The sequence below is a fragment of the Sinohyriopsis cumingii genome, unplaced genomic scaffold (assembly GCF_028554795.1).
Source record: "Sinohyriopsis cumingii isolate HCF-2022 unplaced genomic scaffold, ASM2855479v2 utg005295l, whole genome shotgun sequence".
Lineage (NCBI taxonomy): Eukaryota > Metazoa > Mollusca > Bivalvia > Unionida > Unionidae > Sinohyriopsis > Sinohyriopsis cumingii.
In genome coordinates, this window is record NW_028316926.1 from 10,001 (window position 1) to 27,757 (window position 17,757).

Below are 17,757 nucleotides of genomic sequence, written 5' to 3' on the forward strand. Positions count from 1 at the left end.
CTTGTCCTGTCCTTGGTAAGCTAGCCTTCGATCGCACCTTGCTAGCTACCAGAGAGAGAGTGTGCCTGCCTCTCTCTCTCTCTCCCTTCTCGCTTGTCCTGTCCTTGGCAAGCTAGCCTTCGATCGGACCTAGCTAGCTACCAGAGAGAGTGTGCCTTCCTCTCTCTCTCCCTTCACGCTTGTCCTGTCCTTGGTAGGCTAGCCTTCGCTCGCACCTAGCTAGCTACCAGAGAGAGAGAGTGTGTGTGTCTGCCTGCCTGCCTGCCTGCCTGCCTTATCGGCCTCTCTCTCTCGTCTCGATTCACTTTCAATCGAGACCATAGGAAACGCATTTTTTCCTATATAATAGTACCAAATACTATGTGTGGGTAGTTGGTCAAAAAGTTGCCAAAAAGGTGCACCTTTTTGAATTCGTTCCGTTTTTACCAAGGGCTTTCTACCACGGCCAAACCCTCGATTCCCCAAGCCTTTCCTCACTCTCTCTCTCTCTCTCTCGCACCTTGCTAGCTACCAGAGAGAGAGAGAGTGTGCCTGCCTCTCTCCCTTCTCGCTTGTCCTGTCCTTGGTAAGCTAGCCTTCGATCGGACCTAGCTAGCTACCAGAGAGAGAGAGAGAGAGTGTGCCTGCCTCTCTCTCTCTCTCCCTTCTCGCTTGTCCTGTCCTAGGTAAGCTAGCCTTCGATCGCACCGTGCTAGCTACCAGAGGGAGAGAGAGAGCGTGCCTGCCTCTCTCTCTCCCTTCACGCTTGTCCTGTCCTTGGTAGGCTAGCCTTCGCTCGCACCTAGCTAGCTACCAGAGAGAGAGAGTGTGTGTGTCTGCCTGCCTGCCTGCCTGCCTGCCTTATCGGCCTCTCTCTCTCGTCTCGATTCACTTTCAATCGAGACCATAGGAAACGCATTTTTTCCTATATAATAGTACCAAATACTATGTGTGGGTAGTTGGTCAAAAAGTTGCCAAAAAGGTGCACCTTTTTGAATTCGTTCCGTTTTTACCAAGGGCTTTCTACCACGGCCAAACCCTCGATTCCCCAAGCCTTTCCTCACTCTCTCTCTCTCTCTCGCACCTTGCTAGCTACCAGAGAGAGAGAGAGTGTGCCTGCCTCTCTCCCTTCTCGCTTGTCCTGTCCTTGGTAAGCTAGCCTTCGATCGGACCTAGCTAGCTACCAGAGAGAGAGAGAGAGAGTGTGCCTGCCTCTCTCTCTCTCTCCCTTCTCGCTTGTCCTGTCCTAGGTAAGCTAGCCTTCGATCGCACCGTGCTAGCTACCAGAGGGAGAGAGAGAGCGTGCCTGCCTCTCTCTCTCCCTTCACGCTTGTCCTGTCCTTGGTAGGCTAGCCTTCGCTCGCACCTAGCTAGCTACCAGAGAGAGAGAGTGTGTGTGTCTGCCTGCCTGCCTGCCTGCCTGCCTTATCGGCCTCTCTCTCTCGTCTCGATTCACTTTCAATCGAGACCATAGGAAACGCATTTTTTCCTATATAATAGTACCAAATACTATGTGTGGGTAGTTGGTCAAAAAGTTGCCAAAAAGGTGCACCTTTTTGAATTCGTTCCGTTTTTACCAAGGGCTTTCTACCACGGCCAAACCCTCGATTCCCCAAGCCTTTCCTCACTCTCTCTCTCTCGCACCTTGCTAGCTACCAGAGAGAGAGAGAGTGTGCCTGCCTCTCTCCCTTCTCGCTTGTCCTGTCCTTGGTAAGCTAGCCTTCGATCGGACCTAGCTAGCTACCAGAGAGAGAGAGAGTGTGCCTGCCTCTCTCTCTCTCTCTCCCTTCTCGCTTGTCCTGTCCTAGGTAAGCTAGCCTTCGATCGCACCGTGCTAGCTACCAGAGAGAGAGAGAGCGTGCCTGCCTCTCTCCCTTCTCGCTTGTCCTGTCCTTGGTAAGCTAGCCTTCGATCGGACCTAGCTAGCTACCAGAGAGAGAGAGAGAGAGTGTGCCTGCCTCTCTCTCTCTCTCCCTTCTCGCTTGTCCTGTCCTAGGTAAGCTAGCCTTCGATCGCACCGTGCTAGCTACCAGAGAGAGAGAGAGCGTGCCTGCCTCTCTCTCTCCCTTCACGCTTGTCCTGTCCTTGGTAGGCTAGCCTTCGCTCGCACCTAGCTAGCTACCAGAGAGAGAGAGAGTGTGTGTGTCTGCCTGCCTGCCTTATCGGCCTCTCTCTCTCGTCTCGATTCACTTTCAATCGAGACCATAGGAAACGCATTTTTTCCTATATAATAGTACCAAATACTATGTGTGGGTAGTTGGTCAAAAAGTTGCCAAAAAGGTGCACCTTTTTGAATTCGTTCCGTTTTTACCAAGGGCTTTCTACCACGGCCAAACCCTCGATTCCCCAAGCCTTTCCTCACTCTCTCTCTCTCTCTCGCACCTTGCTAGCTACCAGAGAGAGAGAGAGTGTGCCTGCCTCTCTCCCTTCTCGCTTGTCCTGTCCTTGGTAAGCTAGCCTTCGATCGGACCTAGCTAGCTACCAGAGAGAGAGAGAGAGTGTGCCTGCCTCTCTCTCTCTCTCTCCCTTCTCGCTTGTCCTGTCCTAGGTAAGCTAGCCTTCGATCGCACCGTGCTAGCTACCAGAGAGAGAGAGAGCGTGCCTGCCTCTCTCCCTTCTCGCTTGTCCTGTCCTTGGTAAGCTAGCCTTCGATCGGACCTAGCTAGCTACCAGAGAGAGAGAGAGAGAGTGTGCCTGCCTCTCTCTCTCTCTCCCTTCTCGCTTGTCCTGTCCTTGGTAAGCTAGCCTTCGATCGCACCGTGCTAGCTACCAGAGAGAGAGAGAGAGTGTGCCTGCCTCTCTCTCTCCCTTCTCGCTTGTCCTGTCCTTGGTAGGCTAGCCTTCGCTCGCACCTAGCTAGCTACCAGAGAGAGAGAGAGAGAGTGTGTGTGTCTGCCTGCCTTATCGGCCTCTCTCTCTCTCTCGTCTCGATTCACTTTCAATCGAGACCATAGGAAACGCATTTTTTCCTATATAATAGTGCCAAATACTATGTGTGGGTAGTTGGTCAAAAAGTTGCCAAAAAGGTGCACCTTTTTGAATTCGTTCCGTTTTTACCAAGGGCTTTCTACCACGGCCAAACCCTCGATTCCCCAAGCCTTTCCTCACTCTCTCTCTCTCGCACCTTGCTAGCTACCAGAGAGAGAGAGAGTGTGCCTGCCTCTCTCCCTTCTCGCTTGTCCTGTCCTTGGTAAGCTAGCCTTCGATCGGACCTAGCTAGCTACCAGAGAGAGAGAGAGAGTGTGCCTGCCTCTCTCTCTCTCTCTCTCCCTTCTCGCTTGTCCTGTCCTAGGTAAGCTAGCCTTCGATCGGACCTAGCTAGCTACCAGAGAGAGAGTGTGCCTGCCTCTCTCCCTTCTCGCTTGTCCTGTCCTTCGTACGCTAGCCTTCGATCGCACCTTGCTAGCTACCAGAGAGAGAGTGTGCCTGCCTCTCTCCCTTCTCGCTTGTCCTGTCCTTGGTAAGCTAGCCTTCGATCGGACCTAGCTAGCTACCAGAGAGAGAGAGAGAGAGTGTGCCTGCCTCTCTCTCTCCCTTCTCGCTTGTCCTGTCCTTGGTAGGCTAGCCTTCGCTCGCACCTAGCTAGCTACCAGAGAGAGAGAGAGTGTGTGTCTGCCTGCCTGCCTGCCTTATCGGCCTCTCTCTCTCGTCTCGATTCACTTTCAATCGAGACCATAGGAAACGCATTTTTTCCTATATAATAGTACCAAATACTATGTGTGGGTAGTTGGTCAAAAAGTTGCCCAAAAGGTGCACCTTTTTGAATTCGTTCCGTTTTTACCAAGGGCTTTCTACCACGGCCAAACCCTCGATTCCCCAAGCCTTTCCTCACTCTCTCTCTCGCACCTTGCTAGCTACCAGAGAGAGAGAGTGTGCCTGCCTCTCTCCCTTCTCGCTTGTCCTGTCCTTAGTAAGCTAGCCTTCGATCGGACCTAGCTAGCTACCAGAGAGAGAGAGTGTGCCTGCCTCTCTCTCTCTCCCTTCTCGCTTGTCCTGTCCTTGGTAAGCTAGCCTTCGATCGCACCTTGCTAGCTACCAGAGAGAGAGAGCGTGCCTGCCTCTCTCCCTTCACGCTTGTCCTGTCCTTGGTAGGCTAGCCTTCGATCGCACCTAGCTAGCTACCAGAGAGAGAGAGTGTGTGTCTACCTGCCTGCCTGCCTTATCGGCCTCTCTCTCTCTCTCGTCTCGATTCACATTCAATCGAGACCATAGGAAACGCATTTTTTCCTATATAATAGTGCCAAATACTATATGTGGGTAGTTAGTTAGGAAAGTTTCAACTTCCTAACCTTACAGACACTACCCAAGCCATATCGCTACTAGAGCGAGAGAGGGTGCCCCTGCCTCTCTCTCTCTCTACCTTTCGCTCTACTCCTAGCACTCCTGGCTAGATCGGCATTGCATGCTGGCTGGGACGACCTATCCAACGAGGGGTCGATCGTCCCGATGCGACCAGGCGATCGGTCGCAACAGGGAAGAAACCAGCTATCGTACTACGTCTCTAATGCAATGTATAGGACCCCAAAATCACTTCTTCCCTATATATAGTGCCAAATTCTATATGGGGGTAGTTGGTCAGGAAAGTTTCAATTTTGAAATCGTGCCTTTGCTACCAACGGCTTTGCACCAAGGGAAAGCCAGGGGTACACAAGGACTAGCGCCACAGTCTCACTTCTCGGTTTTATTTTATTCATTATCTCGGTAACGGATAGGAATTTTTTGATGGGGTTTGCTTTGGCAGATCGGCCATTACGAGAGCTATAAAGCAATGTCAACTGCGAGATTCGAACTCTTCCCTGTTGGTCGGGGCGGTGGGTGCGTCAAAACATATGACTTTTCAAAAAATCGACTTTATGCCGTTTCACTAAATGTTGAATATCTCGGGAACCCCTTGATATTTTTCCATGGGGTTTGCATTGGAATATTGGCCAATGAAAGGTCTAGATTGCTATGTCGGCGGCGGGATTCGAACTCGTGCTAGGTCGTTTTCACAGTGAAAAAACCGATGAACAAATGACTTTTTTGGCAATATCTCCGTAACAAATGGGAATATTTCGACGAGGTTTATGCCGGCAAGTCGGTCTCGATAGCCTGTATCAGAAAATAACAAGTTGCCTGGCACACCTCCTCCCCAATCGTCGGGGCGGTGGGTGCGTCAAAACATATGACTTTTCAAAAAAAATCGACTTTATGCCGTTTCACTAAATGTTGAATATCTCGGGAACCCCTTGATATTTTTCCATGGGGTTTGCATTAGAATATTGGCCAATGAAGGGTCTAGATTGCTATGTCGGCGGCGGGATTCGAACTCGTGCTAGGTCGTTTTCACAGTGAAAAAACCGATGAACAAATGACTTTTTTGGCAATATCTCCGTAACAAATGGGAATATTTCGACGGGGTTTATGTCGGCAAGTCGGCCTCGATAGCCTGTATCAGAAAATATCAAGTTGCCTGGCACACCTCCTCCTCAATCGTCGGGGCGGTGGGTGCGTCAAAACATATGACTTTACAAAAAGTCTTTATGCCGTTTCACTAAACGTTGAATATTTCGGGAACCGCTTGACATTTTTCCATGGGGTTTGCATTGGAATATTGGACAATGAAGGTTCTAGACTGCCATGTCGACGGCGGGATTCGAACTTGTGCTAGGTCGTCCTCACAATTAAAAAACCGATGAAAAGCTACAGTTTCCCCCATATCTCCCGAACGGCTGGGAATATTTTCAAGCGGTTTGCTGCAGCGTGTCGGGGCCACGGGGCCACGTCGGGGAACGGGTGCCACCCGGACGCCACCGGGCGAGGTGGTGTCAAAATGGCGGAAAAACCGTTAGGTTCCTAGAATGAAGTGGTGGAAGGGAACGTCACATTGGCACGTTTCACACCTCGGCAGACGCGCCTGGTCGAGACGAAGACAGAGAGTGCTGGATGATGAAAATCGGTGGAGGTTTGGCCGAGTTAGGGGCTATTTTGTCACCCGGCAGGGGCCACAAAACGACAAAGTCCGAAAAGCTACAGTTTCCCCCATATCTCCCGAACGGCTGGGAATATTTTCAAGCGGTTTGCTGCAGCGTGTCGGGGCCACGGGGCCACGTCGGGGAACGGGTGCCACCCGGACGCCACCGGGCGAGGTGGTGTCAAAATGGCGGAAAAACCGTTAGGTTCCTAGAATGAAGTGGTGGAAGGGAACGTCACATTGGCACGTTTCACACCTCGGCAGACGCGCCTGGTCGAGACGAAGACAGAGAGTGCTGGATGATGAAAATCGGTGCAGGTTTGGCCGAGTTAGGGGCTATTTTGTCACCCGGCAGGGGCCACAAAACGACAAAGTCCGTAAAGCTACAGTTTCCCCCATATCTCCAGAACGGCTGGGAATATTTTCAAGCGGTTTGCTGCAGCGTGTCGGGGCCACGGGGCCACGTCGGGGAACGGGTGCCACCCGGACGCCACCGGGCGAGGTGGTGTCAAAATGGCGGAAAAACCGTTAGGTTCCTAGAATGAAGTGGTGGAAGGGAACGTCACATTGGCACGTTTCACACCTCGGCAGACGCGCCTGGTCGAGACGAAGACATAGAGTGGTAGATGTTGAAAATCGGTGGAGGTTTGGCCGAGTTAGGGGCTATTTTGTCACCCGGCAGGGGCCACAAAACGACCAAGTCCGAAAAGCTACAGTTTCCCCCATATCTCCAGAACGGCTGGGAATATTTTCAAGCGGTTTGCTGCAGCGTGTCGGGGCCACGGGGCCACGTCGGGGAACGGGTGCCACCCGGACGCCACCGGGCGAGGTGGTGTCAAAATGGCGGAAAAACCGTTAGGTTCCTAGAATGAAGTGGTGGAAGGGAACGTCACATTGGCACGTTTTACACCTCGGCAGACGCGCCTGGTCGAGACGAAGACATAGAGTGGTAGATGTTGAAAATCGGTGGAGGTTTGGCCGAGTTAGGGGCTATTTTTCACCCATGCCACAATAGTCAAGGTCAAGGTAGGGAGCGTGGGAAAATAGTGTTTTTCTCCCAAGCGTGGAAAGATATGTTAAAGTTTGACCCACCGGCGCCTAGGTCTGGATGAGTCGCACCTGCCTGTGTTATCCCCGTGCATGTCGCTGTGTCCGTTCGTGCGTACGCCTTCGCATAGCAAACGCTTCGGTGCCAAGTCGGTAGCTTAAAGTTGGTTTTCTCCGAAAGCCTATGAGCGATCTTAAGGTGCGACCCATCGGCAGATGGGCCTCGACGAGACGCAGCTGGCAGTGAAAACCCCATGGATCTCGGCTGGTCCGATCGTCCGTAAGTCAAAGAAAACGAATGCAATGGAATTCGCAATGGTCAGCTCGCTGCGAGAATCGGATTATTTTTTTTCCTGGCCAAACGGGTGGACCAATGGGCAATTGCAAGACGTCATTCGATCTGGCGTGACGAGAGGCGTCTTGGAAAAAAAAATAAGTCCATTGGACCTGTACGTTCGTCCGTAATGGTGAGAAAACCGATTTTTGGAACCCCCCTCCAATGTTAAAGTGAAAATGTCCATTAAAAAAAGTTTTCTCGCCGACGGGTAGAGGTATTGTCCCGTGTCGTGGTTCGACCGCTCGGGCCCGACGAGACGCGTCTGCCGGTGCCAGGCACGGTCGAGTAGGCGTGTCCGTTCGTCCGTGCGCTCTGGAAAACGTTTTCAGCCGCGCCGAACCATACGAGTGCGAAGTTGGCTTAAATCGAGTTTGCTCGAAAAGTAATGGACCGATTTTGACATGCGACCTACCGACAGGTCGGTCTCGGCAAGACACGTCGGACGGTGTGAAAGACATGGAATTCCCATCGTCCGTTCGTCCGTCCGGGGAAGAAAACGGGCCCGTTGATGTCAATGTCGGAAGCGGGCGACATTGGGTCGAAGCGAGTTTTGAGCATCGCCACTTAAAGGTATGTTGCCATGCCCTACGTCGTAAGATGGGCCTGGAAGAGCCGCATCTGGTGGTGCAAACCGCATGAAAATCGGCTTGTCCGTTCGTCCGTGCGACCCGTCCACGTGCATGTCGCTGGAGCGCGACATGGGGTTGAAGCGAGTTTTCAGCATCGCCACTTGGCAGGATGTTGACGAGCCATACGTCGGACGATGGGCCTGGAGAAGACGCATCTGTGCGTGCAAACCCCGTGAAAATCTGCTGGTCCGTTCGTCCGTACGGCTGAGAAAATGCGTAGTTCAAGGTCAAGGTCGGGAGCGTGGGAAAAAAATGGCTTGGGTGCAGTTTTCTCTGGAACGGCAAGAGCTATCTTGAAGTGGGAAGCACCGGCACATCGGCCCGGACGAGTCGCATCTGCCTGCGAAAAGGGCATTTGAATCACCGTGTCCGTTCGTGTGCAGGACGAGGAAAATGAATGGTTTGACTGTTGCGGAGAAGACGGATCCGTACTTGGAGTTAGTACGTGATTTACGCTGGCGCACAAAGAGAGATATGAATACCAAGAAGAAGAAGAAGAAGAAGAAGAAGAAGAAGAAGAAGAAGAAAAAATTAGAAAATAAAAATAACAAAGAAGAAGAAGAAGGAAGGCGGGAAGAAAGAACATAATAATAATAATAATAATAATAATAATAATAATAATAATAATAATAAAACCCGCAATACAAGGTGATTTTGTACGATACTATTTAAAACACTTTATGGAAGCGTTCGATTGTCGTTTCTATGCATAAATTTGGCAATTGTAATCCATTCCACTGCATTTTTCATGATGGGAAAATATTGTCCCACTTGGGCAAAGATTGGCCCAAAATCTACCTGGCATTGGAAGCACTTGGCTTCATTCACCTTAGGACTCCAGCGTTACCTTGTCGTACAGACAATATTGTGTAGGCATGTTTGTCCAATTCCTTGGTTCGACATTAAAATCACTTCATACAAACAATATAAGTGATTTCGTCCAATTGCGCTCTTTGACAAATTTCAAAATTGTGTGCAATTCGATCATGTGGCATTGATAAACACTTTACAGAAGCGTTTAATTATGTTCTGTCTGCATGAAGTTGGCATTTTCCATGATGGGAAATATTTGTCCAAAACCTACATGTTATCTGGCTTTGAGCCCCCCCCCAAAATTGCCAAGAAAAGTAGCAAAATGTGGCCAAAAACCTACGTTATTGGGTTTGGGGCAAAAATTTGCACAACAATGTTCCGAAAAGTGGCCAAAAACCTACCTAAACTTTTCTGAGACACGCTCGACAGTGTCTTCTTTCCGCACGGTTTGTGTCAAGCCCGTTCCCTTGGCTGTGACGGGAACAAATAAATTTAAAAAAAAAAAAAAACAAAGGAAAAAAAAAAAAAAGAAAAGAAAAGAAAAGAAAAGAAAAAATCGTATCTGTAGAACGGTAAAAGATATTCTCATGCGGTTTGCGTTGGCTGCTGCGTCCTAGACAGAGCTATTATGTCTCTCTGTATGTATGTATGTATGTATGTATGTATGTATGTATGTATGTATGTATGTATGTATGCAAATCAATAAATAACCAAGTCCAACAAAACCCATTTCTTCCATGCAAGTGTAAAGTTTCGAAAAATTGAAAGCTTAGGAATAGAGCGACGTGCCATATGTCGGCAGATCGGGCTCGAAGAGACGACTCTGTTAGAGCAAACCGCACGTCAATAGCCCTGTCCGTTCGTCCGTACGCTTCGAGAAACCGACCGTTTCTAGGTAAAACGCGGCTTAAAGTTCCTTTCCTCCGGAAGGGCAAGAGCTAGGTAGACGTGCGACCCAGGGCCAGATTGGTCTTGAAGAGACGCGTCAGGCAGTGAAAACCCCACGAAAATCGGACTGTCCGTTCGCCCGCCATTGGAAGAAAACCGATTCCTTCCATGCAAGTGTGAAGTTTCGAAAAATTGAAAGCTTAGGAATAGAGCGACGTGCCATATGTCGGCAGATCGGGCTCGACGAGGCCACTGTGCTAGAGCAAACCGAACGTCGATAGCCCTGTCCGTTCGTCCGTTCGCTTCGAAAAACCGACCGTTTTTAGGTGAAACGCGGCGTAAAGTTCCTTTTCTCGGGAGGGGCAAGAGCTAGGTGGACGTGCCACCCACGGCCAGATTGGCCTTGAAGAGACGCGTCTGGCAGTGAAAACCCCACGAAAATCGGACAGTCCGTTCGTCCGTGCGACCATGAAAAGCCGAAGGTCAAGGTCGTTGCCATCACGGCATTCCGTTGGTTCGGTATCTTCACTCGAATACCTATATCTTTCGAACGCTCGAAGATATTTTCGTGCGGTTTGCTGCGGCTGATGGGTCTGAGAAAGACCTATCCGTCGATGCCTTGCGCTGGAAGATGGCTTCATCCTGGACGAGGCGGTGGCCATTTCAGCGAGAGACGAAAGTAATGGGAAAATAACAAGTAACCGACTTCGCTCGGGAAGCAATTTATCGGCACTCTTGCTAGAAAATTCGTGTCTCTAAAACGGCGAAAGATATTCTCGTGCGGTTTGCGGTGGCGGCTGCGTCCTAGAGAGAGCTATCCACGCATGCCTTGCCGAGCGAGATGGCTTCAAAGATGGCTTCGTGATGGCCGTTCAGGCACAGGCAGAAATCACTGGAGGGGGGGATAGACACACAAAACTCGCTCGGTATGCAATTTATCGGCACACTTGCTAGAAAATTCGTGTCTCTAAAACGGCGAAAGATATTCTCGTGCGGTTTGCGGTGGCGGCTGCGTCCTAGACAGAGCTATCCACGCATGCCTTGCCGAGCGAGATGGCTTCAAAGATGGCTTCGTGATGGCCGTTCAGGCACAGGCAGAAATCACTGGAGGGGGGGATAGACACACAAAACTCGCTCGGTATGCAATTTATCGGCACACTTGCTAGAAAATTCGTGTCTCTAAAACGGCGAAAGATATTCTCGTGCGGTTTGCGGTGGCGGCTGCGTCCTAGACAGAGCTATCCACGCATGCCTTGCCGAGCGAGATGGCTTCAAGGATGGCTTCGTGATGGCCGTTCAGGCACAGGCAGAAATCACTGGAGGGGGGGATAGACACACAAAACTCGCTCGGGAAGCAATTTATCGGCACACTTGCTAGAAAATTCGTATCTCTAAAACGGCGAAAGATATTCTCGTGCGGTTTGCGGTGGCGGCTGCGTCCTAGAGAGAACTATCCACGCATGCCTTGCCGAGCGAGATATATATATATATATATATATATATATATATATATATATATATATATATATATATATATTCACACACACACACACACAAAGACACACACACACACACACACACACACACACACACACACACACACACACACACACACACACACACACACACACAACACACATCAATTAATAACTAAGTCCAACGTTGGTTTTAGTTACTTCGCTTCCAAGGGCTTTGCACCAAGGGAATGTCAGGGGTACACAAGGCCTAGCGCCGACGGCGGGAGGTATTATCAAATGTCAGATGCCAAAAGATCTGTCTTGAATAGACGCGTCGGCCTGTGCCAAATATATCTTAATGGCTGCGTCCGTTCGTCCGCCATCGGGAGAAAACCGTTTTCTTCCATGCAAGTGTGAAGTTTCGAAAAATTGAAATCTTTGGAATATAGCGACGTGCCACATGTCGGCAGATCGGGCTCGAAGAGACGACTCTGTTAGAGCAAACCGCACGTCAATAGCCCTGTCCGTTCGTCCGTACGCTTCGAGAAACCGACCGTATCTAGGTAAAACGCGGCTTAAAGTTCCTTTCCTCCGGAAGGGCAAGAGCTAGGTGGACGTGCGACCCAGGGCCAGATTGGTCTTGAAGAGACGCGTCAGGCAGTGAAAACCCCACGAAAATCGGACTGTCCGTTCGCCCGCCATTGGAAGAAAACCGATTCCTTCCATGCAAGTGTGAAGTTTCGAAAAATTGAAAGCTTAGGAATAGAGCGACTTGCCATATGTCGGCAGATCGGGTTCGACGAGGCCACTGTGCTAGAGCAAACCGAAGGTCGATAGCCCTGTCCGTTCGTCCGTACGCTTCGAAAAACCGACCGTTTTTAGGTGAAACGCGGCGTAAAGTTCCTTTTCTCGGGAGTTGGAAGAGCTAGGTGGACGTGCGACCCACGGCCAGATTGGCCTTGAAGAGACGCGTCTGGCAGTGAAAACCCCACGAAAATCGGACTGTCCGTTCGTCCGTGCGACCATGAAAAGCCGAAGGTCAAGGTCGTTGCCATCACGGCATTCCGTTGGTTCGGTATCTTCACTCGAATACCTATATCTTTCGAACGCTCGAAGATATTTTCGTGCGGTTTGCTGCGGCTGATGGGTCTGAGAAAGACCTATCCGTCGATGCCTTGCGCAGGAAGATGGCTTCATCCTGGACGAGGCGGTGGCCATTTCAGCGAGAGACGAAAGTAATGGGAAAATAACAAGTAACCGACTTCGCTCGGGAAGCAATTTATCGGCACTCTTGCTAGAAAATTCGTGTCTCTAAAACGGCGAAAGATATTCTCGTGCGGTTTGCGGTGGCGGCTGCGTCCTAGAGAGAGCTATCCACGCATGCCTTGCCGAGCGAGATGGCTTCAAAGATGGCTTCGTGATGGCCGTTCAGGCACAGGCAGAAATCACTGGAGGGGGGGATAGACACACAAAACTCGCTCGGTATGCAATTTATCGGCACACTTGCTAGAAAATTCGTGTCTCTAAAACGGCGAAAGATATTCTCGTGCGGTTTGCGGTGGCGGCTGCGTCCTAGACAGAGCTATCCACGCATGCCTTGCCGAGCGAGATGGCTTCAAAGATGGCTTCGTGATGGCCGTTCAGGCACAGGCAGAAATCACTGGAGGGGGGGATAGACACACAAAACTCGCTCGGTATGCAATTTATCGGCACACTTGCTAGAAAATTCGTGTCTCTAAAACGGCGAAAGATATTCTCGTGCGGTTTGCGGTGGCGGCTGCGTCCTAGACAGAGCTATCCACGCATGCCTTGCCGAGCGAGATGGCTTCAAGGATGGCTTCGTGATGGCCGTTCAGGCACAGGCAGAAATCACTGGAGGGGGGGATAGACACACAAAACTCGCTCGGGAAGCAATTTATCGGCACACTTGCTAGAAAATTCGTATCTCTAAAACGGCGAAAGATATTCTCGTGCGGTTTGCGGTGGCGGCTGCGTCCTAGAGAGAACTATCCACGCATGCCTTGCCGAGCGAGATATATATATATATATATATATATATATATATATATATATATATATATATATATATATATATATATATATATATATATATATTCACACACACACACACACAAAGACACACACACACACACACACACACACACACACACACACACACACACACACACACACACACACACACACACACACACACACACACACACATCAATTAATAACTAAGTCCAACGTTGGTTTTAGTTACTTCGCTTCCAAGGGCTTTGCACCAAGGGAATGTCAGGGGTACACAAGGCCTAGCGCCGACGGCGGGAGGTATTATCAAATGTCAGATGCCAAAAGATCTGTCTTGAATAGACGCGTCGGCCTGTGCCAAATATATCTTAATGGCTGCGTCCGTTCGTCCGCCATCGGGAGAAAACCGTTTTCTTCCATGCAAGTGTGAAGTTTCGAAAAATTGAAATCTTTGGAATATAGCGACGTGCCACATGTCGGCAGATCGGGCTCGAAGAGACGACTCTGTTAGAGCAAACCGCACGTCAATAGCCCTGTCCGTTCGTCCGTACGCTTCGAGAAACCGACCGTATCTAGGTAAAACGCGGCTTAAAGTTCCTTTCCTCCGGAAGGGCAAGAGCTAGGTGGGACGTGCGACCCAGGGCCAGATTGGTCTTGAAGAGACGCGTCAGGCAGTGAAAACCCCACGAAAATCGGACTGTCCGTTCGCCCGCCATTGGAAGAAAACCGATTCCTTCCATGCAAGTGTGAAGTTTCGAAAAATTGAAAGCTTAGGAATAGAGCGACTTGCCATATGTCGGCAGATCGGGCTCGACGAGGCCACTGTGCTAGAGCAAACCGAAGGTCGATAGCCCTGTCCGTTCGTCCGTACGCTTCGAAAAACCGACCGTTCTTAGGTGAAACGCGGCGTAAAGTTCCTTTTCTCGGGAGTTGGAAGAGCTAGGTGGACGTGCGACCCACGGCCAGATTGGCCTTGAAGAGACGCGTCTGGCAGTGAAAACCCCACGAAAATCGGACTGTCCGTTCGTCCGTGCGACCATGAAAAGCCGAAGGTCAAGGTCGTTGCCATCACGGCATTCCGTTGGTTCGGTATCTTCACTCGAATACCTATATCTTTCGAACGCTCGAAGATATTTTCGTGCGGTTTGCTGCGGCTGATGGGTCTGAGAAAGACCTATCCGTCGATGCCTTGCGCAGGAAGATGGCTTCATCCTGGACGAGGCGGTGGCCATTTCAGCGAGAGACGAAAGTAATGGGAAAATAACAAGTAACCGACTTCGCTCGGGAAGCAATTTATCGGCACTCTTGCTAGAAAATTCGTATCTCTAAAACGGCGAAAGATATTCTCGTGCCGTTTGCGGTGGCGGCTGCGTCCTAGACAGAGCTATCCACGCATGCCTTGCCGAGCGAGATGGCTTCAAGGATGGCTTCGTGATGGCCGTTCAGGCACAGGCAGAAATCACTGGAGGGGGGATAGACACACAAAACTCGCTCGGTATGCAATTTATCGGCACTCTTGCTAGAAAATTCGTGTCTCTAAAACGGCGAAAGATAGTCTCGTGCGGTTTGCGGTGGCGGCTGCGTCCTAGACAGAGCTATCCACGCATGCCTTGCCGAACGAGATGGCTTCAAAGATGGCTTCGTGATGGCCGTCCAGGCACAGGCAGAAATCACTGGAGGGGGGGATGGGATAGACACACAAAACTCGCTCGGTATGCAATTTATCGGCACACTTGCTAGAAAATTCGCGTCTCTAAAACGGCGAAAGATATTCTCGTGCGGTTTGCGGTGGCGGCTGCGTCCTAGACAGAGCTATGCACGCATGCCTTGCCGAACGAGATGGCTTCAAGGATGGCTTCGTGATGGCCGTTCAGGCACAGGCAGAAATCACTGGAGGGGGGGATAGACACACAAAACTCGCTCGGGAAGCAATTTATCGGCACACTTGCTAGAAAATTCGCGTCTCTAAAACGGCGAAAGATAGTCTCGTGCGGTTTGCGGTGGCGGCTGCGTCCTAGACAGAGCTATCCACGCATGCCTTGCCGAGCGAGATGGCTTCAAAGATGGCTTCGTGATGGCCGTCCAGGCACAGGCAGAAATCACTGGAGGGGGGGGGGGGGGGGGGAATGGGATAGACACACAAAACTCGCTCGGTATGCAATTTATCGGCACACTTGCTAGAAAATTCGCGTCTCTAAAACGGCGAAAGATATTCTCGTGCGGTTTGCGGTGGCGGCTGCGTCCTAGACAGAGCTATCCACGCATGCCTTGCCGAGCGAGATGGCTTCAAAGATGGCTTCGTGATGGCTGTTCAGGCACAGGCAGAAATCACTGGAGGGGGGATAGACACACAAAACTCGCTCGGGAAGCAATTTATCGGCACACTTGCTAGAAAATTCGTGTCTCTGAAACGGAGAAAGATATTCTCGTGCGGTTTGCGGTGGCGGCTGCGTCCTAGACAGAGCTGTCCACGCATGCCTTGCGGAGAGAAGAAGGAAAAAAAAATGGAAGAAAATGACAATCGTGGCCAAAGAGAAACGATTTTTAACCGGCCACGGTTGTCATTTTCTTCCAAGTGTTAAAAAAAAAAAATAAAATAAAACTAAGTCCAACTTTTTCACCAGTTCTCACCCACCAGTTTCTGACATCCATCGTCAAAAAACTAAGTCCAACGCACTGCGTGAAAAAAAACTAAGTCCAACTTTTTCACCAGTTTTCACCCACCAGTTTCTGACATCCACCGTCAAAAAACTAAGTCCAACTTTTTCACCAGTTCTCACCCACCAGTTTCTGACATCCATCGTCAAAAAACTAAGTCCAAAGCACTGCGTGAAAAAAAACCAAGTCCAACTTTTCACCAGTTCTCACCCACCAGTTTCTGGCATCCACCGTCAAAAAACTAAGTCCAACTTTTTCACCAGTTCTCACCCACCAGTTTCTGGCATCCACCGTCAAAAAACTAAGTCCAACTTTTTCACCAGTTCTCACCCACCAGTTTCTGGCATCCACCGTCAAAAAACTAAGTCCAACTTTTTCACCAGTTCTCACCCACCAGTTTCTGGCATCCACCGTCAAAAAACTAAGTCCAACTTTTTCACCAGTTCTCACCCACCAGTTTCTGGCATCCACCGTCAGAAAACTAAGTCCAACGCACTGCGTGAAAAAAACTAAGTCCAAACTTTTCGACGGACGATATGTCTATGTCCAGCTCTCTACACAGTGGGCAAGTATCCAACCGAAGAAAAAATAAAAGGGCACCTCCGAACGATAAAGTCCCAAGTTATCACCAGTTTTTCACACCCAGACGTCTCTCCCTTCACGCCAGACGCCTGGGAAAGGAAAACTCGCTCTTTGCCATTTTTGGTCTAAACCTAGCCCTGGTTCCCTCTTAGACCTTTTCTTTGGCTCTCTCTGCCTTTTGCATGCCCGTACCTTCGCCGCTTTTTCCCCTCGGAGATAGTGTCCTTCTTGCGAGGACAAATCTCCTAGTCGTGAGGCTAAGTCTCAATAGATCGCAGTGTGGTGGCTGCTCTACTAAGTACGACACCCCGACCGAGAGCTAAGTCGTCTACAAATGATTTTACGCCGCTACATCGCATGGGATGGATATCGTGCTAGTCGGGCCGGGCTCCGTGCTAGGAGAGGCACCGGCCGAGAGACTCGTTGCTGCGGCTCGACCCGCCGCGGGGTCCCGACGGAAGGGACCCGCGCGTCTATCGTTGCCTCCCGAAGGCAAGCGGCGCACAGAAAGTATCGTTGCATTTTCGGGCGGGATTCTGACTTAGAGGCGTTCAGTCATAATCCCTCAGATGGTAGCTTCGCACCATTGGCCTACCGACCAAGCACATGAACCAAATGTCTGAACCTGCGGTTCCTCTCGTACTGAGCAGGATTACCGGTGCAACGACGGCGGTCAACGGTAGGGTAAAACTAACCTGTCTCACGACGGTCTAAACCCAGCTCACGTTCCCTGTTAGCGGGTGAACAATCCAACGCTTGGCGAATTCTGCTTCGCAATGATAGGAAGAGCCGACATCGAAGGATCAAAAAGCAACGTCGCTATGAACGCTTGGCTGCCACAAGCCAGTTATCCCTGTGGTAACTTTTCTGACACCTCTTGCTTAAAACTCCTAAAGTCAAAAGGATCGATAGGCCACGCTTTCACGGTCTGTATTCGTACTGAAAATCAAAATCAAGTGAGCTTTTGCCCTTTTGCTCCGCGCGAGGTTTCCGTCCTCGCTGAGCTCACCTTAGGACACCTGCGTTACCTTTTGACAAGATGTACCGCCCCAGTCAAACTCCCCGCCTGACACTGTCTTCAGAGCGGATCGCCCGCACCGGTCGCCCCGCGAAGGACGGCCGGCGGCTGCGGGCTTGCAATGCCAGAAACGAGGGGCTCGCGCCCCGCTCTCGCTTCACTGGATAAGTAAAGAAACGATGAAAGTAGTGGTATTTCAAGGTCGCTTTTGACGGCTCCCACTTATGCTACACCTCTCATGTCTCTTCACAAAGTCAGACTAGAGTCAAGCTCAACAGGGTCTTCTTTCCCCGCCGTTTGTGCCAAGCCCGTTCCTTGGCTGTGGTTTCGCTAGATAGTAGATAGGGACAGTGGGAATCTCGTTA

General features: G+C 50.5%; 1 pseudogene; it reads right to left on the reverse strand.

Moving 5' to 3' along the window:
- Positions 1-16,610: 16,610 nt before the first annotated feature.
- On the reverse strand, positions 16,611-17,757 carry LOC149768940 (large subunit ribosomal RNA; annotated as a pseudogene; the record flags this gene model as incomplete).